Below are 26774 nucleotides of genomic sequence, written 5' to 3'. Positions count from 1 at the left end.
TTTCTAACACTTGGTATTAAGACAATGATTAAATAATCAATGAATATTTCCAAAGGAATTGTCTAAAATATACTTTATAATATTTAATTGAAGCAAGATAAATATAGCAATAACTTAATACTCACAGCTCAGCCATGAAGCATTCTACAGGTATGATACTGAGGCACAGAGAGACAATGGTTTTTTCCGAGTTTCACAGGCGCTCTGTATCAATCTGAAACATATAACTTCTCTAAGTGAGTTCATAGAATGTAACACAAGAGAAACTGAGACTGCTGATCAGAGATGCAAAATCCCTATTTTTGTTTTGTTACAGGAACTACATTTCTCCATGATTAGACCTTTTAATAGTTCCGTTTGGACAACATTTCTGCTGAGCTGTCATTGTGCTGAGCAAAGGCTGGTATGAAATTCAATTTCAATATATTTCCAAAAATCATACTTCTTATAGAATTCAACTGAAATTATTGTTTTATTAAAACTTTTAGGGTTTTTTTATTTATTTCAAATGTACTGTGTTTTTTCCAAAAGTAACGGAATTTTCTTTTTTGTGTCCAACCTGAGTGGGTTTTAACCTCTCTGTTATACCATTTGTGGATTTTCTGGTCATTCTATGTTCATAAGTCTGGTCATAGTAATATTCCCATGAGGGATTTTTACACAAAAGTCATGGAACTGAGAAATCTGCTGAAATATTGTTGATATATTTTATCCGTTCTAGTAAGGAGAAAAAGGGAAAAAAAATTCATATTGTCATTGCCTTTTTTGGTCTGCCGATACAGAAAGACATAAATAAAATACAGATACAGGAAAGAAAATATTGATCTGCATCAATATTTATTGTAAAAATAAATAATTCTTAATCTTACTTTATTCTTTTTATCAGCAAGTAGCCATTAAAACACATGCAAACTATTGTCTTTCATTGAGTAAAGCAAGAATAGAAAGTAGATGTTTTGGTCCTGATCCTTGTAGGCTAAGATACACTGCTTCTCTTGATCTTTATCATTTTATGAATAAGTCTGCACAATGTCACACCAAACACTTTCTATATTCAGAAATGATAAATGACTTCTGCCTGAATTACCATTGCAGCACAGTGACACACATCACCATCAAAACCAGTGCTCAGAGCTAGAAGTCAATGTGCAGTTTAGGGGGCAGGTCAAAATCTCAACTGTAACAAGCAGATTAGTTTCAAATCTTGCTATTTCAAGAAAAGGTCATATTTATTTTTCAAGGAAAGGAAAATAAATGTAGCACCTGAATAATTTTAACCGGTCTCAAGTAGAGTATATGTGAAAGAAGAAAAGACAGGGAAGGGAAAGGAGGTACTGTGTAATCAGGTACACAAAACTGCAAAATAATGATGAAACAGAAAAGGAAAAGCACAAATAACGGAATGAAACTTGAAGAATTATGTACATGGAGAGTAACATCAGAAAAGTCACAAGTTACATTTTTAAACATACTATATGTCGTCAATGTTTTCCCAATAGTAGTCATCTGTGATATATCTTTCTAGAAAGGGAGACTTATTCAGATGTTCAAAGAGTCCTAGAACTACCCTCCACCTACAGTCCTTTTGCCAGTGGTTATCAGTTTTGATGAGTCAGCTCGGTTTATGAGCAAAAGCAGCTTCATTAGTCAGTATGGTAAGCACGATTTCAGCATAGAAACTTACGACATTTGTTACTCTGTCATTTTTAGTATGTTAAAACATACTGAAAGCATATTGGGGTAATGCCTAGTGGTTTGCAGCAGTAGACTCAGCACATTCAACCTTTTTTGGTTTCCCTGAACTGCCAAATTAGAAGCCACATTACCAACATCTCCATAGGTTGATATGATGAATATTTCCAAGAATAATAAGTTAGTAGAAGGATTTCTGTGTCCTAATGACACTTAACTTATGGAATATGCCTTTTTAGGAAACCCTGGAAATTGAAGATGACTTTTATTAAACACAAGGTGATAAAACTTGTGATTAGTGCATAAATAGCAACACAGAGTTAAAATTAAATATATGCTTATCAAGTTTTCAATATATTTCAAGTTATAAGTTCAATCCATGATGAAATCTTGTTCTATATATAGCAGACAAAAAAAAAGGTGTTTGAACCAGCATAAGAAATGTTTGTGATTTCCCAAATTAGGAAAAGCCAGATTCATGCCATGATTCTCCATGACTTGTCACAATTCATGCCATGACAACATGCTCTGTGGTTTTGAAAGGTTAATCACAACCAAATACAGATTGAAAGGAAGGGAAAGGGACAATATGTGACATTTAAGGGTTGCATTATTCTGCTTTCTCTCAGACTTTAGGGCTTAGAACTCCTCATTTATGCTCTACCAACCAAACTGTACTGAAACAGAAGTAGTTTTTAACAGGAATAAAAAAATACTTGGAAAATAGGAAAGAAACCTATTTTTCTAAAAAAAAATAGCCCTGTTTCTTTTGGGATACTTTCAAAAATGTAACGCACAATTAAAAAAAAAAGAAAAGGAAGGCACCCAATTCACTGTGTTCATTGTGGTTTTTCCTCTGTGGTCTGGTCATAAGGCTGCTCACCCACGTTTCGGAAAACTGATTCAATTTCCTTGAATCCTTTATTCCGGCTCAGAAGAGATCTGAATAGATATCTGCTCATTCCAGATGAATACTCTGACTCCAGCATTTGCCGGTATCAGTTGCACTTGTCCTTCTCCTGTTGCTTTTGTTCCTGCTGCTGAGTGAATGTAGAGTGACCACAGAGTAGTGCCCTAGCTACTGGCTTGACTTCATGTCATTGCATGTATACAACTTTTCTATACAAAATTAAAATTAAGAAAATCATTTAATTATGCAAACAAAACCGAAGAACCTTATCTCAAACCAATCGTAAAGTTCCAAGACAGGTGCAAGCAGCTGCTGGAGCTATACTGAAGTCTGGCAAGTGGTCTAGTAACCATGGCAGTGTTGGATCAAGGGTTGGACATGATGGTCTCGGAGGCCTTTTCCAACCCAGTTGATTCTATGATTCTAGGATAAGTAAGACTGTGATTTATGCCATTCTTATATTATAGGTATAACAACAGGATTTCCTTGGTATTATCCAGCTTATTTAAAAACACTAGATCCTGTGGAAAAAGAACACCATGAAAAGAATAAGGAAAAATGGGCCCTTTTAGACACTGCTGAGTTACAATTCAAAGCTATTCGTCATCGGGAACCTGAGATGCCATTGCTGTTTACTTCAGCTTGGATTTCAAGTAAATTTTAATAAATTTCAATTTAATTTTATTTGAAACTCTTCATGACATGAAAGTTTAGAAATTTAAAATTGGCATTTATTTTTTTTTCCCTCAAAAAGACAATTTGCATGTTCTACCATTTCATAGTTTTCTAATGGGACATCCTTCAGTAACCTTCATTTTCTATCTTTTACAAAATAAACAGGCTGATTGCACAAGGTTTGGTGAATTTTGTTTGTTGTAGTTTAAAATCTTACTACTGTCTATGAAGTGCCCTTGATATCATAATGTTGTTGGCGTTCTCAAGAACAGTGTTCTGGTACTGAAGAAAAGATATTTTCCTTTATAGATGGAATGTTTGTTGTCATGAAATATCATTACAATAACAAATATTATAATAAAACGAGCATGCCCTTCTGCCTGCTGCCATTACGTACATATCAGTATGATAGGAGAATGAAAGCAAATGTGATGTGATAGGTTAAGGGAACATGGATGCATAGTTCCTGGCTTGTGATAGTTTTCATCTGCAATTAGGTAGTTCTCTTTCTTTTCTAATACAAGAATTTTCCATTTGTATTTGCATGTGTCAAGACAAAGACAAGAAGAGTGTAACAGATTCTATATCTGAAAACATAATAGATGATTTCCCAGCCTTACAATAAGCTAAATAGTGTAATGGTTTCCACAAGATCATGGGATTTTATTTAAATGGTAAATAAATAAATGAGATCAAATGATAAGACTGCTTTACTCTCTGTTTTTAAATTTGTGCCACTTCTGCCCAAGGCAGAATCAGCAAGCTTAAAAGTTCAATTCATGTAATAGCAAAAAAAGGTAGAAAAATTGTAGAGCATCTCACTGTACCATTTATGCTAATAATCAGCTGCTTTTGAATATGTTTTGCGTTTTCCATAAATTCCCACCAGATATATACATATATATGCATGTATATTTATATATACCCATACATTTCCAGTACCTTTGCTCTTATGCTGGCATAATGGCTAAAAAGACATTGTAATGTTTAAAATTTAATGAAGAATTTTGGTTCACACAGTGAAATACTAAGAACTTATTTTGACAATAAAGCATTGCTGAAATCATTCCTCCCAAGACAGTACAAATATACATTCTAGATATGCTTCCAATCAACATGGTGTAAAAACATTTAGTAATTCATTATTATCCACTGTCTTTGTGTCAAACATCCAAGCTCCACATAAAAAGGTTTTTTTCTTCTTCTTTCATCAGCTTTTCTTCTGTTGTTTAATGCCACCTTATTAACATAATACAGAGGGGTGGGCTAGAAATATTATGTAATAATTTTTACAAACTCTACAGATAGTTTACCTGCTTTTCAGCTATATTTCTCTTCTTTTACCTAAAGTAAAGCTGATCCAACTTTTGAAAACAACACTCTCTTTTCAGTATTTATGGAAGATATTTCTATCACTTGAATTTCTGAAGTCTTCTTTCATCTAAGAGTCAGAATAGTCATTAGTTCCCTGTTCAAGACTAATCCTCCTCTTTGCAAATTATTTAAACCAGCATGGGGTAATATTAAAAAACTCTTAATAAAATGAAAAAAAAATTAGTATCCAACTAAAATAACTTTTAGGGTTAATAACAGGTCTAATGTCTTAATGTGATCTTTTCTGAACTGATTACTTTATAAAAGAACCATCTCTAACACCTACATCTATAGAAAGGCAACTGTTATTTGCAGAGCTGAACAAGTAGATCCCTAAATTACTGAAAATGTGCAAATCCTGAATTTAATTGATATGTATACCTTACACATTTGTTTCCATAAGGAAAGTTATTCAGACGATGTCAGCTCCAGTCTCAAAACCAAATGAGGAGATATAGGTATGCTCTGCTTCTCTGAAGGCCAAGGAGGGTGTCCTGCCTGCCTGGCTGACCATCCACACTGTGCAGGGCTCCTGGCCTGCACCAGCAGAAGAGAATAGGTGTAGCTATATGCATTCTGCCCACAAGTTGCATGCAACTTGCCTGGCCAGCCAGCCAGCCAGGGAAGATGTTCATGTGTGTTAAAGTGTAGAAACACGTTGCTTTCTACACTCTCACCCACTGGCTTTCCTTTCTTTGTAAACATAATAGAATTACCAGTGCACTTCTATTTTACTCACGTGTATTGTTTGTCCACGTTCCCATTTTCTGGCAAAGCAATCTATGCCTTTTTCTGGTATTTGGGAAAGGGAATTGCAAAGTGCTCTGAGGTTTGTGGAGAGGCATAGGGAGAAGGAGAAGAACAGGTTACTTAGAAGGAGGAAAGTAAGAAGGAAGATGTAGAAATCAGGATAATATCACAATAAAGGAGAGAGCAAGGGTGTTACAGCTGTACGACAGGATCTGGATGACTCAGTGTAACTGAGAAAGCCTGAATATTATAGGCTAGAGTCAACTATTTTGTGCAAATTGTTCCGTTTGACAATACTGAAATTTTATTTTTAGGGATACTCATTTTTAAAGAGGGAATAGACAACTGTAATCATTACTTTGAAAAATTTTCCCTCTCCATTTGTGTTCTAGTTGTTTGTACTACCAAGATACTGCACAACATAAATCTGCGAAGAAAACTGAAACTGATTATTTGGTCTCCCAAAAGAAAAAATCTTGACACCACTGTATGCTGTACTTAATTACAGAAAATCTGTTGGTTCTTTTTACTATTTATACTAGTTTTATGCTCTGTCTCTGTTTCAAAATGTGTAAATATTGAAGTATTGCTGCAGACGTATAGTGTGACTCCAAGCAAGTCATTTTTATATCATAGGGCCTTGGTCCTTCATCTATTAAATGGGCATATTTCTACTTCCTTCATCTTGCCATTTGTTCTTCCTGTTTTCTGTATTCAGGTTTGGATTTTTAGCTCTTTGGGACAGGAACAGCAGCTAACTACAGAAAAGTGCAAAACACATACAGTGTATTGTTAACATAGCTGGATGTTAACACAGTGCAAATATATAATAAGTCTTAGTCAGTTTGTGATTATATAGTTTCCACAGATCAAAATATTTATTCTTTTCTGCATTCGGTTAAGCAGAGATGAGAAGCAAATAGTGGACCTAATGTTGAAAATACTTTGGATTTTTATTGCACCTGTGCTGATTTGAATCTCTGCATGCTATGCTGACTTTACACCTAAAATGATTATTTTATGGTTCATGTTAAGGTGCAGCAAAAATTTCATAAGCATAATCATACTTGAAAAGTGTTGTCTATGCATGGCAGGATTCTCCTAACAGCTGAGCCAGGAATATTTCTGCCATTGAAGAATCAAATATCTTCATTCACCTTTCTCCAAAGATATCAAAGCTAGTATCTTTTTCATGTAGAATACTTTGTGCATTCCAAGAGCTATGCAATTCTTAAAGCCTCAGAGGTTTCTGATAAACATTCAGATAACGATAAGCTTGCTAAATTCATTTTATAATCTCATTAATCTGTGACCATCTTTCCATTTCAGTTTGGAGAATGGCTGAGACTACCACTGTGCGGCATTGCTTAAATATTATGATCATGTTTTCATGTTTTCTTGATGTGAATAACTGTCATTATCTCTGAGGTTTTAAATTTTGTACAGATTTCAGGATTTTAGAAGTTCATATTTTGATCACTCAAGATTCTGAGTAGTAAGGATGTTTTTTCCTGTACATTCATTCAGTCATTTATTAAGAGTAGAGAGTTTTGTAGAAATCCTTTCAGTAAACATTGTTTACCCATCTTTTGCACAAAATGAATCAAATGTCCTATATAAATCACATTATAGAAGTATTACCCTGTCACTGAGGCAAGAACTTTATACAGACCATTAGCACACCAAATTACGCCTGCACCAACATTTATCATCTGTTTGCAATGTAGGCAACTCCAAACCATCTGCACACTGCAACATGGACATCACATCTACCCTGGCAGTGAGATTGCAAAGCCAGTTCCAGATAGAGTGGAAAGGACACTGCTACAAAGGAAATGTGGATTTATAGCAATTATGAGGACACAATGAAAAGGTCTACACATATCCTGTTTTTTGGAAATTTAGAAGCTAGCTGGGAAGCAGTGTGAAAACACTTGCAGGGTTAGGGATTTTAGTCCTTAATCCCTAATTGGCACAATGTGGTTTATGCAGAGATGATGAGTCTTCCTGATTCCTCTGTATGCCAGACTGTTTCCTCAGCTTTTTCCTCTCTTTCCAAGAACTAATGAGACAATTTTCCTTATTCATAGCTCATCCTAGAACAACCATGACTATTTAGAAAAGCAACCAACCATACAGAAGGTCCTGTCTGTCTCATTTACAGTGTTGGGCTACAACATTCTTGGTCTATACAATTTTCACATGATTCAACTGCTAAATTCTTAGCAAATCTCTAGTGGGCATAATCAAATTGAAGTTCCCAGAGACCAGTAACATGTCCAAATTTGTGTTTTCAAAGGGTCAATAACAAAAGTTCACTGACTCATTCCTTAAGATTTCAGTTGCCTACTTCAGAAAATGAAAGGTGTATGACAAACCTAATTGTATGCATTGCTGCTTCATGATGATGTGAAACAAGACTGTCTATTTTGTGGCTTTGGGGATCTTTAACAATGGGTAAGTGCTAGCTTATTAAAATGTTCTTTCCTCAAAAGTCATTAAGAAAATGATGACTGAAAGTTTTGAACTAAAAAAGGACCATAACTCAGTCATTGTTCAAATAACGTACTGCCTAATAGAATAAAATATAGTTAGACCTCAAGGCATGTTCTTCAATTCCAGGATATTAATGACAATTGATGGAGATTCAGCAATCATTCTTTTCTATTTAGAGTATGTTCATCATTCTGAGTGTGTTAAAGAAAGTGAGGGAAGACAAATACTTATTAACTTTAATCAGTACTACATGGCCAGACACTCTTGACTTTTGTTTCTCATGAATTTATCTATCTCCACTCTTAAAATAGTTTCATTCATTGGGCCTTCTTTGGCAACTAAATCTCAGAAAAGTCTTGCATGTCAGCAGCAAGAATCTAGTACGCAATATTCTAACACTATTTCTGTGAAATAGTTTCCAGATTATTTCCTTTTTTTATGATATTTTGCAACCCTTGAGTTACTGAGCACCATTAAAAATGGTTTACTATCTTGTATAAGTTTAAATAATATTCTCTAGATTTCACATAAAATACAAAAGAAAAATTAGAAACTTATTATAGAAAGTACTAGTTGAAAAAGTAAGAAGTGCATTTAAAAGTATATTGCCCACCAAATAGTAGCATTGAGACAAATTAAATCAGTGGGACCTCTTTTCTGTTTAATTATTTTTCAACCCAAATAGAGGTGCTTGAAATGTTCTTTTTATGTCACAGTTTGGGGTACCTTAATTTAAATTACTGAGAATCAAGAAGGTCTAGAATTGGAGAAAACATGAATCACATCTTTTGAAAACCCTCTAAGACAACCAAACATCAGTGGCACCACAACTTTTTAGGTATTTTTCAGAAACTGTGTACCTATTCTATATGCTTTGATTTGGTTTACCTCTACTTTGATGCAATAATAGTATTGACATATTAATGTTGATGTTATCTTCATGAGTAATTACATCTGTAATTCTGAATACACATTTTTATTCTTTTGTGTGTTACTTTTAAGAATGGCTTACAAATTTCTGATAAACGTGATGTCAGACACCATAGTCCTATACGATTCTAATTTAAAGAGAAGATTACAAAGATCCCTGAATATACTATCCACAGGCCTTAGGAAGTGTTTAACTCAGGAAATGGTTTGACATCAGGGACTCCTTTAGCTCCCCCCAGGATTCCCTTAGTTTCCTGGGAAACAGGAGCATCTGAAGAATGTTACTAGATATCTAAGGAAATAAGTCAGGAAATTTATGAATTATAACTAATACTATTTTATTGGTATGAAGGATTTTCCAGTTTGGAATATTTTATCTAGGACAAGCTACTAAGTTGGAATTGTTGTAGTACCCTTTTATTAAATCTTTTCAGATTAACTGCTTTCATGTGACATTAAGAGGAATTTCTCAGCACTCCACAGTTCTTGGAAGCAGTGATTACATATAAGGGAAGGAGGTGATTTCCACTGGCACAAATACAGACATTTCCTATATGCGCAGCTGTAGTCACTGAGTGCAGGGAGATAGATAGAGCTGGTTCCTGCTATAAAACTGAACTGCATAAGATGATAACCAATGGTAACAACCCTTTTTACACAAACCAGAGATGTTCACAGGCAATTTGTGGAGAACAGTAAACTGAAAATATTCATAGAATATGTGGCATAAGAGATTAGCAAATTTCGATGGAGTTTAGAGTTTATTGCTGTAGAACAAGTTACTGCAGAGCTTCAGTACCATATGATCCCTTGGTCATTTTTGTGTGCTATATTGACATCCAGTTATAGCAATTAATATTAAAGCATGTGATTTCATATGCCATGTATAAACTTTTCTGGGGAAAAGACCCTTGGCAAAAGGTAGGGTAGGCTAAAAATAAGAAGTTAGAGAGAGAGAGAAACTATTTCAATTCAGGACATCAATTAACACTGATTTGCACTGGAGTGCGTTTGAAAGTACATGCAATATTCACATGCCAAATGAATTCATTAAAGACCAGTGTGATTACAGTGAATGTCAAATGAATTAATAACAATGGGACCTTTAAGTGTTACCATTAATTTCACAGTGTGTTGCTGTTTTATACTTATGGGCTCTGAAGCTAAATGACACTCTACAGTTGCCCTAGTAGATTAATTGTGCATTAATAATCTATGGGTGGGCTAGCAATCTGGTGGGCACTTACATTTCATTGACACTTAGATACGAAAGATCATAATTTCCAGTTTTCAGTCAGGAAAACCATTTTAGCTTTAAAATAGGCTCACACCATTTCTTCTATATTAGAGTTCTTAAAAAGTGTTAAATTTTTGTATTCTGGTCCACATGAAAAAAAATAAGCATGATTAAGGAATTAAATCTTTGTTTGTTTTTTTTTTTTTCTGTACATAGCTATCCATCTTTGAAATATGCCAGGGATTTCTGCCTGTTAGTAGACATCCTGGTCTGTTCAGGGCATTTCTTTTGCTCTCTAATAGTTAAGACTACTTGAGTTGACCTTTGTTTTGGATGCAGGGGTTTTTTGTTTTGGTTTTGTTTGTTTACTTGGAGCTTTGGGGTGGGGGTTTGTGGGGTTTTTTATGGTATTTAGATTGGTTAATTTTATGAGGCTATCACTGTTAAAAATGTATGCTTTATTTCAGAGCTTAGAAAGCACATACCGTTTTATGTATCCAATATTTTTATATGCCCCACCTTAAAAAGAAATAGAGTTCAGCTTAAATGAGAGGTGAAAAAGAGAAACCTTTTTTTACAGATTGATAACTAACAAGTTGTATATTTCTATTTCCAGTTATTGCATTTTCTTGTCATATAGGGAAGGGGAAAAATCTTCCTATTTTTCCAGAAGAAAAACCAGTCTAATCTCAGTTATTTTTTAGGCTTTTTTTGTTTGCTTGCTTTCAGTTTTTTAATCCAACAGAAAGGTAATTGATCTCAGACCTATTTAGGAGTCAGATATGTGCATGTAAAAACTTATACTATTGCACATGACCCTTGTACCAATGTCTAAAAACTCTTCTGGATACTCTTGTAAAAAGGCAATTAATCTGTCAATAATTCAGGTTTAAACGTTAGAATGGCACATTCCCACTTAAATACATTTGTAAATAAGTCAGTTTGTGCTACAAGATAGTAGTCTTCATGAAAATTTGTCGTAACTCATTACACTGCTAATAAGCCATTCATAAAATACATATTTATCATATAAGTCATTAACCAAATTTACTAATCATCTAGGTATTATGTTTCTTTATACCTTAGTTTTATAGAATGAGATATACACATATAAACACTAAGATATTCTATTTATGTCTCAACTAGAGATGATAAATGGGCCATCAATCACATATTTATAATTTTATCCATTAAACACTCTTTGTATCAAGCTTCCCATGACACTTAGGTACTTAAATAAAAGATAGGAAATCACTTAGGAGTATTTTGAGTTTAAAATGAGAGAAAGTATTGTCATCCTGAATCTCCTTCTAATTTTAGAAATGTTCCTCCTGTTAAACACACTACTTTGAGTCAGAAACATTCCTCACATTTTATACATAAGAGTGAGCAGATACTGCCAGTTTGTGATGATGGCACACAGAATATACACACATGTGCACACATAGATACACGATGCAGAGTACTTCATGTTCTGCACTGCATATGCAAGTGCAGGAAAGTGTAGCCAGATCATCAATCAAACTTTATACCTTTAAGATGCTTATGATCTTAAAGGTATTCATTGTTGTGAATTCCATTTATAAATCAAATATTTATCATGTAACACCGATGAAAACAGTCATATTTTGCATTTTGATGAGATCGAAATATGCATACATGCACAAATTCCCTATTCTTTAACTGCTGAGCTTTTATGCTCGTATTTACATTTGTGTTTGATTTAACAAATGGAGATTGTCACTTGTTCAAGCTCATTCAAGATAAAAAACAAACCCAGCTTTACCCAGCTGTAGGGAACTGTCCTTATCTCTCTCTACCTTAACAGTACTGCTTGAACTGTCTTGTGGAAAGAAATATATTAGGTGAGATTTGTAGGCTGTGATAAACTGACCAGTTTTGTTAGACTCAGAAATAGAATAGTTAACATAGGCAGTTAGCAAAATACTGTATTTAAACCAATCTGATTAGAATTGTAACAGCTATGAGGTATGAAACAGGCTTAAAAGCTTTTCAGCAAAAAGACTATCGTAGAGCAGCTAAACTAAAAATTCTGACATTTGGCTGTTGTCATTTCAGTTAATCTCAGCATTCAGAATTGATACTGAGAACCTCAAGTGATGCTTTTATTTGTATGATCAATGTAGGACTTCATTGAAAACCATCTAGTTTAAATTCTCCAACGCTGCTCCAGAGCTCTCATTCATATGATAGTGTCAACAGTTCTCCTGTAGAAGCTAAATGGAAGCAACAAAAGCATTTATTTATTATCAAATATAGTATCTGCTATGAGAGTTTTTTGATGAATAACAGATCTATTAATAGTACCTTCAGACTAATTTTGTTATAGTTAACTGATGACTTCAATTTGGAACAGCTCCTGTCTCTTGGCAGAGGAATCTGAAAGTCCAGTCTTTGGGCTATCTGTATGTTATCTCATGTGTTTGTTAAATAGGAATGGATTTCCCCCTGACTCAGAGATGCAGGACAATGTTTTGACAGGAAGGGTTTGGCTAAATGAGTTTTTCAGCCGTGCTATCATTTCATTACACTTTTCTTACATTTGTATACCATCTGCCTTTAGCCTCCCTATTCATTAGCAACAGCTTTGTGCCCACTCAGTCCCTGCACCACTGATGGTGTGACAGACTTTTTGGAAACTAAATATTGCACTATCCTTGCTGAAAATATTAGAAGCAGTGGCAACTGCTTCTTCCTTTGCAGCTAATAGCAGTAGGGGAGTCCAGCCTACCAAAATTTAAAGCAAGCATTGCAGAAGTACATTCCCAGTTTTGCCTTTAAAACTGTGAACAGTGTTTTCTGTTTGTCTTCTGTTCCTTCTCCTCTGGCAGGTCACCTACCTTTGGCTCCCTGTCCTCTTTCATGAAATAAGGACCTACCAAGTAAAGTATCTGCATTGCAAGTAGTGAGCAAATCTGGATCTGGCTGAGATATTTCCTCTGATGTTGTCTAGCAGTTTATAGCTCAGCAGTATCATCCAGATAGGAAAGATCTCAGTTTGGGTTCACCTACTCATGAGTGTTTTCACTTTTGAAGATCAGCTGCATCCTCTGTATGAACAATATATTTATGTTGCATAAACTAACTTACCTGGGGGTGAGTGAGGAAATGGTTCCCTATTAAAAAGTACTGGATCAGAAGTATGTGTATAGCCTGATCAGGGAACTCAGAAGCATTCTGAAGTCATTCTATTTAGGCAATGTTTTAGTTTGAATACTTTTTGACAGAGGAAGGGCTGTAGGGCTGTTGGGTCTTTCAGAGTTCTGACCATGAGTCATTGTTCCTTCTGCATGCAACATGCTCGTTAAAGAGAAAGAAAATAGAAAGAAAAAAAAAGAAAAGGAAAGGAAGGGAAAAAAGAAATGTTTCTCTTCCCTTGAAGCCAAGAATATCACTGCAAAAAAATATTGTCAGAAGTTTTCTTTTTCTTTTTTTCCTATTTCACCATTTTTCATTTTCTTTTTTCAAAGTAAATTTTTTTAATCAGTGTTTACTATTTGGAGTTTTCTCCTCACTTCTCTGTAATTTGGACTAGATAAAACTTCCATTGAGATAAATTCTAAATAAGACATAAATGGAAGCAAATCTTGGTCCAGGATACTGGGAAATGATGATAATTTTCTGAAACATAACCAAGTTCAAAAAAAAATTTTTTTGAGAGTTTCAAGGAGAATTGGGAAAATCCTCTGTTAAATCTTCTATCTTAAGCAGTAAGAGATTTTTCTGCTTTGAACTACTAGATCCTAGCAGCATGGATCAACTCAGTGCCATGTGCATATGTTTTTGTTGTAATTTAAAAAAAAACAGTCCTAATTTATTAGGACTAATTTATTAGCAGATTAGCATAAAAGTAGCATACACAGAAGAAGATTAGAGTTTTATTTTTAAGTAACTGAGTGAACTGGAGATGAAGGAACCCAAACAGGAAAAACTTCCATCTCTTACAATCACGGGAACAGACATGTGCATCTCTGTTAGAATCTGGATACTCACCAGGGATCTTACTGGCTCAATGCATCAAGAAGAAATGTCTGTCAAGCTCCTCCAAACTTTGCTTTCCCAAACAATTGCCATATGCCAGAACTAACAGCATAAAGACACAATGAACCAAGCATCAACACTATGAGATTTAAAGATATCTGTAGATGCTTTAAAAAAAAAGGTTCCATTAAATCTTTTAATTTCCTCAATTTCCCAGGCAGGTCACAACAGTAGCAGAGTGCTCAGTAGTGCACATTTAATCCTTTATTCTTTTGGGGGTTTGCTATTATTTTTAGCTATTAGAGGAAGTTCAGGTCAGATTCTGATGAATTACAACACTTTATCCTGTCCAGAAAGACATTAAGCAGTCTGACACTGGGCTCTGCACTGCCGCAGTACATCCTTACTGCTAGTGTTGATACTGTATGAAAATCAGTTCCCTGCCTGCTGCAAAGCAAGTATCATCATTAAAATGATACTTAAACTCTCTCTTCACTAAATGTCTTCATGCTATGAGCCTAACAGTTATTTGGGTTTGCTGTAAACTCTAGGGTGGAAGAGTGTTTTATTCCCCCCTTAGAATGCTGGACTTCAATTCCCACCGACATCAGCTACACCCTCTTTGTGAGCCTGCGCACCGGGCAACTCATACAGAAGCACTGTGTCAAATGGTTAAATAAATAAATAATGTACCATGGGCCTGGAGCCAAAAATGCTCTCCCCTTGCACCAGTGTGAAAGGTAGTAGGAAAGGACGCTTGTGTTCTACTACTAATGAAAAAGACAAAGGCAGCAAGCTCGGCATGTCTGTCCTCTGATATTACATCACAGCAGCTCATGATGTGGTGTTAACTATGTCTGAAATCTCCTTATTTTTCTGAACCTGTTTACTGATGCCTCCCAAAACAGATGGAACCTTTCTTCCTGCACATATTAATTCATTTGTTATTTATGCACTTCTGATCTTTGTGACATTTTGTCCTTTGGCCTGCTACCAAGTCATTTTTTATAGATGTTCTGAGAAAAGGTGGCCCTTGCCCTGCAGTGAGTCTCACAAATCCCTGACACACACATATGCATTTTTTATTGTTCTCACATGTTGCTTAACAGCCTGCATGTTTCCTTCTTTACAGCACAGCAGATGGGTTCCTGCATAGCAGTGAAACAGATGAGATGTTCAAATCGATTGTTTTATCAACAATCAGTTGTAGATAAAAATCATTTTAATGAGAGAAATTAATGGTGTTTGCAAACATGGTGTTAATTAAAGAACATAGCCTGGTCTTTTTTCCCTCCTTTTTTCCCCCCCGCACACAATTTTTGTTACCCATGACATCTTTCATTATTGACTCATGCCCCAAAGAAAAGGCGATTAAAATCTGCTTTTGTTTGATGTAGCTTTTATTGAAGAAAGAAATAGATCTTTCTGAAGCTTCCTGGTGAGATGAAAGTCTAATTATCTCCACAAATGAAAGGAAAAGCTTTAATTAGGCCTGTGCTGAATCTGCGCACTGTGAATTTGTGCATTGTGATGGATGGAGCCCACATCTCCTCAGTGACTGCAGTTGAAATAATGAAGAAGGAGAAGAGGTAACTTGCTCCCATGATTCAGCTGGCAGAGCAGACTTGGAGGTACACCTGTGTTGCGAGAGTGTGCCCAGAGCAGCTGCCACAGGCCATGTTTCTGTGCAGTGCATTCGGCTGTTTTACAGCCTCCTCCTGAGCTTTGATCTCTTTTCAGACAGCAGGGGTCCTAACAAATCAAGCTTTTCATGTTTCCCTCAGTTTCACTCTCTTTTGCTTCACCATTCATACTTGAACTCCAAAGAGGACGGATAAAATATTGTCTTTTTCTGAATCAATTTGATCAGCAGCGGACATGACTGAAGTGGGCATTTTGCCTTTTGTGAGGTGCTTTAAAGTTGACTGCTGGGTAAAGAATGCTAAAGAACAGGAAATTGCCTTTATTTATTTTGCCATTTAATTAAGTCAGTATTTATGCTTTTAACAACCTCTATGCATAATGCTTCATCTGCTACGCACTTCTTTTTTGCAATGCTGTAGTGTCTACCCGGTTAGGAAAGGTGACATTGCAGGGTAGTGTTAGACTGCTAATGGTCCCCAGAGAGAAATCTGAATTATGACAAATAATGCACTATTCCACATTTTATAACATTTCTAATCTATTTTTACCATGTTGCATGCAGCTTACTCTGTCTTCACGTAGTCCACCTGATATCAGGAAGGTCAAACCACTACTTATTCACTTCACTTGCAGCCAGCATATTCTTCTTTGTGAGTCATAAAGCACCTTTGACATCAAGGGCAGTCAAGGAGATTACCTCCACACCTTTCTGGGCCAGATAGCAGTAAAAACAGGAAGAAGCAATTGAAGTTAAAGTTAAATCAGCAGCAACAATCTAATCTTTTATGCTTTCCAACAGTATATTCTGTGCTGTTTAGAATATATTGCTTTAATTGCATAGCAGCCTCTGGAATTGAGGAACTTAGCAGTCAACTGGAAACATGCAGGAATAGAGGGATATGGGATAAATGGCAATGCATCCCCTGTTGATTTGTTTATTTAAGGAAAGGAGACATCTGAAAAAAACAGTGATGCCGTATTTCAAAGCAAACATTCTGGGAAGTCTTTTTGTAGGTAGATATAAGGCATCTATACAGCCAGAAATTGGTGAAAGCAAAAGATGCTGATTCTGACTAATTCAGCAAAGCAATAATATGGATTTTAATTTACTCTGTGTAACAAATCTCTGCATTACATTTCTCCATATAAACACAGCTTTATCTACTGCTATTCTAAAATTTTGTACATTAGCAAGTTACAAGCTGAAATCTCACTATGTCTATTTTCTCATTTTCTTAGAGACTTTGAAGACAGCTGGCAATTTTTTTATTCTAAAATACCTTGGTTTGTTCTTTCCACTCTCCTCCCACCCGCTCCTTTCCACAGTTTCTTTGTGTAGATTTGTCTCCTTTGTTTATGCCTTTGTAATTTTTTCCCTAGTGTTAGTACTGAGTTCGCAGAGCTGAAGTCAAAAACCTGCCTTATACAATATTCTAATCCATAGGCCAGCATCCAAGTCTGGTGGCCTAGAATTACAGGGATGATGGTGAATGTATAAAAGTCCCAGAGCTCAATATAGGAGAAAAAAGCTGGAGGGAATACTGTAACACTGTGCACAGGTCTGAAACAGGGGGCACAGCCAGGGGGGAAATGAGGAGGCAGTGGAATTCTTGTTAGACTGCTGTGCCAAGATGAGGAGCAGATAGTAAATTAGGAACGAGCACTGCAAGAACACATCTGAATCAGACCCTCCAATTAACTGTTCTCTTTCCTTCTTTCAAGTTTGATTTCCTTTTAACCTTTTATTTTATTCTTTTGATCTCAGCATCTTTTTCTTTTTGCTCGAATGAAGAGCAGTGGTGCAATATTTTTGTTGAGGAGGTGCTTTCATTGTCAGCTCCTGTTTCCAAGCGCAGCAAGTGATGAACAAGAGCAGGAAATATTGATGCACACTATAGCTCAGAATATGAGTTTGACTAAAATTTGAGGCAATGTAAAATGAGAACTGTTCTTCCTCAGTTTGTGACAGAGTTGCCTCTATTCCTTCTTAGCTGTTGAAAATCTCAGCAGATTTTATGTGGGATTTTGTGTGTGCACAAATACATGTATAGAGCAATAGAATTTTATGAAAGAAAACATTGTACAAAGGAGGAGAAATAATATTTAGCTGTTATATGCTGGAAAACAGAAAAACTGGCCATTACCTTGTAAACAACCTTGTAACATTCTTCTGCATGCCTCTTATTTGGGCTAAGTCCAAACTGCTACGTGACAGTCTCTAAAAGCTTGGGGATAGGCAGAAAAGTCCCTGTGAAAGGCTCTCGTGCAGCCATATGAATGCATGAGAATCCTGTAATACACTTCAGCAGTAGTAATGTTAATTTAGTTTCTACAGATTGCCAATCAAAACATGTAGCACCTCTTCAAGGTGAGAGCCCCTCCCAGCCTTGTGAAGCACCTTGTGGAGCTAAATGACTATCAATCTTGTCATTATTAAGAGAATTGTTGTTTGTTTTGAGTTGCCCCACTATATACTTCCAGAGCGCTGTAGAAAAAAAAAATTACATTTTAGAGATATTCTTCTATTAGTCTGTCTTCAACAAAGTCTTGAAAGTGTTGTGAATTCCTGCAATGAGGCTTGCAGGTTTGGGCTTGTGATTTGTTGGGTTTTTTTCTGAGAACGTTACTGGCTGGCTGTTGCATGCTAAGACACACACATGGTGCTCTGAGATGATTCAGTGTTTATGGTTTTAAAGTTTCCATACTGAGATAAACACAGACATGCTTACTTTACTGTGAACACCTGCTAATTTTTAGTTCTGGAATACCTAAATCAGTATATGTCCTTCCACATGTATTTTACAGAATCATAGAATGGTTGAGGTTGAAAGGGACCCCTGGAAAATGTCTCGACCAAACCTCTGTTCAAGAAGGACCACCTAGAGCAGGTTGCTAAGGACCATGTCCAGCTGACTTTCGAATAACTCTAGGGATGGTGACTCCACAACCTCTCTGGGGACCCTGTTCCAGTAGTCAGTCACTCTCACAGTAAAAAAGTGTTTCCTTATGTTTAAGCAGAGCATCCTATGTTTCATCCTGTGCCCATCACCTCTTGTACTGTCACTGTACACTGTTGGAAAGAGCCTGACTCCATCTTTGTATCCTCACTTCAGACATTTATATACATTGATGAGATCCCTTCCTGAGCCTTTTCTCAGCACAGCTCTCTCAGTTCTTCCTCATATGAGAGACACTACAATTCCTCAATCATCTTTGTGGTCCTTCATTCGACTCTGTCCAGTATATTCATGTTTCTCTTGTACTGAGGAACCCAGAATTGGACATAGTATTCCACATGTGGCCTCAACAATGCCACCTTACTGTAGACACATCCAACCCACACTTCAACAGCTTTTCTATGAGGATCTTATTGGAGAAAGTGTTGAAAGCCTTACTGAAGTCTAGGTAGACAATATCCACTACTCTCCCCTCATCATAGGCCAATCATTTCATCACAGAAGGTTATCGAATTGGTCAAGCATGACTTCTCCTTTAGGTGAGTACTCCTGAAGATTTTCTTGTTCATGTGCCTGGAAGTTTATTCCATTATTAACTGCTCTATCACTTCCTCAGGGATTGAAGTAAGGCTGATTGACCTGTGGTTCCCTGGGTCCTCATTCCTGCACTTCTTGAAGATAGGAGTGACATTAGCTTCTCCTAATCTCCATGATCCATCTAAGATTATTGAGAGTGGTCTTGTAATGATATCTGCCAGCTCCCTCAACACTCATGGTTGAACCCCATCAGGGCCCCCATCCAGTTTGCCTGAACTTATCCTCTTTCACCAAAGGTATACCTTCGTTGCTACAGTTTTTTCCCCTGGACTCTAGGGTCTACAATTTCCTGAAGGACAGTCTTGCTTGTAAAAACTGAAGCAAAAAAGGTATTTTCCATGCGTCGTTGAACCTTAAGCAGCAGGCCTGCATCTTCCTTAGACTTTTGTCATCTGTGTGCTTATAAAAGCCCTTCCTCTTGTCTTTGACATCCCTGGACAGATTCAATTCTATTTGGAATTACTATATGCTATTAAGACCATATATGTTAGAAAATCTTATGGAATTACTTATATGGAGTAATTTTATTTACTGGAGTGAAGAGGCAAAAATGAAACATAACCAAGGTTTTAAAACCCATGTTGGTGCTTTTAAAAGAGGAAGGGAAGACATCTATGATCTTAGGGGCTTAGCATCAACCTGAAGTGTTTATGACTGTCACAACTTCCTTGAAAACTAGTGGATATTTTGAAGTGTCCCTGGTCTGATAACTATAAATTTAAGAACCACAAAGGAATACAGTAGTTTTTCTTTAATTCTCTAGCAAATTATTAGTTTACTTTCCCATTCTCTGAATATTGTATTGTAGACAAGTCAACCTCATTCCAGAGTTTATAAGTGTATATTAAAATATTCTATAAATAATTTAGAACATACTTAGTTATAAGTCTTCCAGTGCAAGATGGAATGCTATAAAGCTGTTCCTTTCATACTGAAAGAAGAATTAAATTTAGACTGTAGAGAAGAACAAAGCCAATTGTTGTCCCACTTACACATTACTCTCTGGCATTTTTGAGATAACCAGAAAGATAAGCATATAGAACTATGGTTCCGGACCTACTAAGATTTAAGGACATTGTTGAGCTAAATCTAAGCAGCAGGAAACACACCATATTGAAGTTTCTAGAGATGTTATATGTCTGATAGTCACACTTCAAATCACTCCTAGTTCAGGGTTTTCTAAAGAAGCAGAAGGTATCCAATCTGGAATGAAAATGACATTTACTGAACTTCAAATAAGTGCTATAGATGCTCACCTCACATTAACCCGATATTTTCGTCCTATTGTCAACATTGTAACATGCTGTTGTACTTATCTCCTACTTGGTGTGAAATTAAGCAAACAATTTTTTTTTTTTGCTCACATTGTCATTACACAAGTAAGTTTGGAGCTCAGTAAAAAGTGAGATAACTCTGTACTGGAGAGTCACAGAACACTGTACTAACTAACTTATCTTTATTAAGAAGACCAAGTTAAGAAGTAGGTTTTTTTTACTCTACCATTCACACAGTTAAAGACAAACTTTAACCAGATATCATTGTTCTCACAAGGCTAACAGATTTCATAGACCTTGAAATCTTGATATTTAAAAATTCACTGAAATCACCATGTATCTTGAATTCAAAACCAAATTTTGAATTCAATATGAAGTTCCATTCTCTTGGGAACCATCATTACCTCTCAAATCCAAAAAACATACCTGGGAATCTCCCATTTGTTATTAACCTTTTATATAGCCCTTTTTAGTTCAACTATATATTTTATCATAACGATTTTTTTACGTTTTTGGGTTTTTTTAAAATGGAAGGAACACCTGACAGTGAACATACCCTTGTCAGTTTCAGCAGTCTTTGGGATGGAACTGATACAGCCCACATCATTCCTTATGGCACTTTGATATTACAGGGAACCGTTTTCTTTCTCACAACCACCAGCTGCTGTATGAGAGCTGAAGGGTTTCTCAGAATCCCTTAACCTTATGTTTCCTTATCTGCAGTTCATTTTCATGCCTGATTTCCCAGAATTTGCTTAACATTTTCAGAAGGACGTCATTCACCCACTAGTTGTAGCAGGATTTGGATTCATAACTCTTTTGAAAAGAGTGATATGATTCTTCATACCACCAACACATGATATTGTCAGATGATAAATATTCTTCTCATCAAAATCAAAAAGAACTGAGTCCTCCCATCCACCAGAAAACTCTGAACCAAATTAAGGCTGAACATTCTGGATGCTCTTTTACAAAGATAAGAAGTGGGACTAGCCATCTGGCACCTCTTGAGGCTCTTTAAACACAGAGAATTTTTGCTGGAGAAAGCCAAGCTGTCTTGAATTCTTCTAAGGATCTGTTTGCAGAGGAGGAGGGTAGGGGGCTGGATTTTGTTGTTGTGGTGGATTTTCTTTGTTTTACACTGGGGTTTTTTTTAATGGATTTATAACATATCTCTGTATTTTACATGAGCTTTATTCTGAATGCCAGCAGAAACTTACTGTCGTTTTCCACTGTAGTAAATATTTGATGCCCTGTTAAGGAACTTGCTCTATATTGCAGAGAGGTATTCAGAAGGGGCTTGGTTGCACCCATTACAGCCTCCCCAATTGTAGCTGTATGGACTAGAATCATGCTGGGATCCCTCAGCATCTGTGCTGTTCTGGGAATGGTTGTTCTCTCTTTATGTGAGGCACCAGCTTTCACCTCTTATATCTAGCAAGAACTGATTAGTGGTAATCTCTGGGTTCGTGTTCTTTTGTAGGTTAAGAATTCAGTGGGACCTAGTGCTTTATTACTGGGAATGTCTTAAGAAGTTGAAAACTACTGCTGTCTGCAAGGTTTGAAACCATACCCTATCCCTTCTGGTGCAGTGTTGCAGAGAAAATAGTCATATTGTTAAATAAGCTGAGCTGACTGTCACAAACTTTTTTTTTATTCACACTGTGGCTGAAGAACAGGCCTTTTGTATTTCATGTTTTCTTTCACATAAAAACATTGTTACATATTTAAGATTGGTACAACAGTGTATGTACTGTAGGTATGAACAATACTTAGTAGTACAAACAATAAATGTAAGCCCATGACAGTACATTCTGTATAAATACAAAAATTAAACTTGCCGTAGCAAGTGGCTCATGCTAATCAACAGCTGCTAGAGGTCATATTTGAGATATTATGCAAATTCCAAACTCAAAAGTACAGATTATGAAATAATAATTAATTACATTTGCACTTTGATTAAAGATTAAATCTCAGTATAATAAAAAAATTTTAAAATCATGTCTTTGTATTACCTGACATAATTAGGCACTCTCCTAAATGGCCAAACTTAGAACTGCCTATTATGTCCTAGCAAACCTGTGGGAGAGCCTGACATGTGTTTAGCAATCATGGGGATTTTTGTGTTCATCAGAAAAAATCATTTTAAAACAATGTAGGAGGGGCAGTCCTTATCTTTAAGGCAACTGTTGGATAATTGACCTCCTTCAGCATTTAATTTCTCAAGCCTCTAGGAAGCTTAATTTTGAACATCAAAGGGGTACCTGTGGAAGAAACTGTTCCAGACTGGTGAGTAAACAAATTAGAGTTAATAGGGTCATTAGCTTTTGTGGTAAAATTTCAAACTGGGTATTCCTCACTAAGGAATGTAAATGTCAGTGTTTTAAAGTCTTCTAAAATATAATTAGACATGGAACTTGAATACAAATGCTATTTGTATTCAAGTATTTTTCTACATCTCCTATTAGCAAATAATGTTTTCCATACTCTGGGCATTATTTTATTAACATCAGGGAATCTGTTGTTCTGGTCCTGTGCCCTACTTGCCAGACAATTAGAATAAAAACAAAAAAAAAAAATTGCAAAGCTTCTTAGTCAATAATATGCTGTAAGTATTAAGGATGTTCTATCTTCTGTATGATATAAAATGTGCTAGCCAGTTACCTTTAGAGTAACAACTGTAGATCTATTTAACCTTTAGATCTCTAGTATAAGAACTTAAAAAAAAAAACAAACCAAACCAAAATCCCCCACACAAAAAAACCCTCCAACCCAGTACCACAAAGAAACCAACTTACATTTCCTCATTTGGATGATGAATGATCTTCTCATCTGTACTTTCTCTTGGTTCTATGGCTACATAAAGGAATAATTACTGATTGAATTTGAAACAGAAATGCAACAAATTCAATTCCTACATCCTCTCGTTTCACTTCTTGCACAATACTGAAGTCTTTTATTCAATTATCATTGCATATGGTAATAGAAATACTGTTCCCTTTCTTCCACCAAACTAACAAGTTGCTAGTCCAATCACATTTCCACACCTTCTCCTACATACCTACCTGCAGGCTATGCACTCTTGCGTATCCATTTCCCCTGAAATTCTTGCTACTAACTGTTTCCAACAGCAGCAAGCTCCTGAAAGTAGGGTTGTCAGAGCAAGTTCCCTTTTTCACTGTACAACCCTAGGAAATCTAGGGGTTTATTCTATGTCTCTAGGAGCCGTAGGAGCTCAGTACTCAGCAATGACTTCTTTTTAATCCAGAAAATTACCTGCTGCTACAAGTGTCATCATTTAAACAGGTAGAGAGGAAAAATTTCCTCATAATGAACAGTAACATCAGGTCAGTCTAGCAGTTTGTGGAATAAGGACTAACTGTCAACACCAGAAATGTGTTTAGTGTAAAAGGAAATAAGATATTTACTAGGCATTCCAAAAGAGGATTATAGAAATATTTAGACTGGTAAACTGCAGATGGCCAAGCACATCTAGTGGTAAACCACCTCTTCCCTATGAAAACCAATTTGTACCAGTGGGGTCTGAGTGAGTGCTACAGTGAATTCCACCAAAAATGGAAGGGTGAGGGAGGAGAGAAAGGCATTTTAAATAATTGATCATAGCTGTATCTGTGGTTACAAGCATAGGATTCTGAAGTAATTAGCCTGAAGGAGCAAAGAGTTTAAAAAATATTAACTCTCCCCACTATATATAATCATGAAGTTCAAGAAAAAAAGAGAGTTTTTTCCCATTTGACTATCATAAATCTTTCTGTTGTGATAGTCATGTGTAGTCGGCTGATTTAATCTTTTGATCTTCCATTCTCCCTCAATGGCAACAATTTCTTTTTGCTTAAGCAACACAAATAAAAGTAAACCCCCATCAAATGCTTTTCATGTAATGTGAATCATGTTTAAGTGATGTTTTGAAAAAAATCCTTGTCCATTAGAAGCAAGCTTTTTGCACTAGGTAAGTTGTTATAGCTGAGGTTTTTTGCAAAGTGGTTCAAGTTACTGTTTATTATTGGTCTCTAACAATATACTTCAAATAAGAATTTTTAGTTTACTTCCATAAGAGTTTCATAGCATTCATTTTTAAATAACCATTAGTTTTATTTCAACCTCCTACAGTGTTTTTGATAGAATGTTACTATTTTCACACAACAGTATTTTATTTCCCACTGTAGTCCATAGTATTAGATGAGTATGACTTTCCATTTCTCTAACTTACTGATTTTACTCATGGAGAAAAAACAATATCAAATCAAGATCGCATAACCTCAATGGAAAATTTGGGATCATATGCCAATCTTCCGATCTTGCTTTCTGTGTGCATTGAAGGGTGACACTCATTTAACCTAAACTGATCCATACAAAATTAAGCATCTGGTTTTCCTTCTCCAGTCAATGCCAAGACAAGCACCTCCCAAGGATAAGTCAGCTGATCACAAAACACTGGCAAGTTTGGCAAGAGAAATCATGGTAAGAGTTTATTTACCCTTCAACTAAGGTGGAAGGTAAATGCTTCTGTACTGCTCCATTAAAATATTTTATGATCTGGTATGTCTTGCCCATGAATGTAGTAAGGGAATACTTCTAGTATGACTTCTTTTTATTCTTTGATTGAAATCTTGATTGTGAAGCATTCTAAAAAAAAACCCTTCCCACCTTATTTTAGAATTGTTGATACCATGTTGCTCATCTGGATATAGTGACAATGCTACTTTCAGAACTTAAAGTAAAAACAAATAAACACCAGAATTAAGAGTGATTCACATGTTGGAATAGGACATTTGTTTGAACACATTTGACACTATTTTAATTTTTTTTTTTTGAAGCAGTAAAACAGTAGGCACGGACAAGTAGTAATTTCTTCAAAAACAAGCATGTAATAGCCAACTCAGGATGTGTTTCTGAAAAAATCCTGAACTATTCAGTAGAAACTAAAGGCATAAGACCAGATGGAATATATTCCAATGGCTGTTAAAATGTAATACACAAAAGGACGCCCTTTCATTCAGCTTGTTACAAACTGTAGATTCCATAGCAAGCTGGAATGCTTTAACCAAACATAAACAAGTCGAACAAAGTTACAAAGAATGTAACTTTCTATTGCAATTTTTAACCCATTTCCAAACATACCTCATTGCTTTTTCTTTCCCGTATCTGTTTTTGATCCCTATCTAGGGGGTTATGTCAGGTAACAATAGAAAGGTCTGACACCAGAGGGTTCAGCATTGCTATTCCATGACTTCAGCACATCATCTGTAGGGTAGCATGACACATATAATCAGCAGAGGTGGTCTTGCATTAACCTTTTCCACTGTTGGAAGATAAAATGATAATAAAACAACAAAAACAGGTAATGAGGCAAGGAGAACACAATTCTTGTGATTGTGGCTGAGAATTTCAGGGAGGGGGGCAGCTGAACAACTTAGTGCAGACTTCCAATCAAACATTACTGATTCAAATAACAAATGGAGTAGATGCATATATGTAGGTGTAAACCCAAACATGAGTATAAGATAACTCTCAGAACAGAAGCATGTTAAAGGAAGGAGTTGGTTAAGTTTGTTCTTATAACTGGCTACCATTTGGCAGACAAACAACCTTCCCACAAGAATGATAAAAAATTTAATTATTTTGTGACTTGATTCAGTTGACATCCTTAGGAAGAATTGTTCAGAATTTAACAGTTGTAAACAACTACAAGATTTGGTTTGTTCAGCCTAGAGAAGAGGAGACTGAGGGGAGACCTCATTTCGATCTTCAACATCCACAAGGGGAAGTGGAGGGGCAGGTACAGATCTCTTCACTCTCGTGACCAGTGACAGAACTCAAGAAAACAGCATGAAACTGTGTCAGGGGAGGTTTAGGCTGGATATCAGGAAAAGGTTCCTCAGCCAAAGGGTGGCTGAGCACTGGAACAGACTCCCCAGGGAAATGATAACAGTACCAAGCCTGGCTTAGTTCTTAGCGCGGACAATGCTCTGAGGCACATGGTGTGGTTCTTGGGGCATCCTGTGCAGGGCCAGGAGTTGGACTTGATGGTCCTGATGCGGTCCTTCCAACTCTGCATATTCTGTTATTCTATAATTTGCTTAATGCTGCTTCTGTTGAGACATATCTACTACAGCAGCCTACAAAACTGATATTATGTGGTTGTATCAAAATAGAGAAAATGCTTGTTCACTCTAGTCTGTGGCTCTTTGATCTGGTTTTTTTTGGCATGTTTC

The sequence above is a fragment of the Manacus candei genome, unplaced genomic scaffold, assembly GCF_025592945.1.
Source record: "Manacus candei isolate 608988 ecotype Guabito, Panama unplaced genomic scaffold, ASM2559294v1 h1tg000028l, whole genome shotgun sequence".
Taxonomy (NCBI): domain Eukaryota; kingdom Metazoa; phylum Chordata; class Aves; order Passeriformes; family Pipridae; genus Manacus; species Manacus candei.
This window is presented reverse-complemented; position numbering follows the sequence as displayed.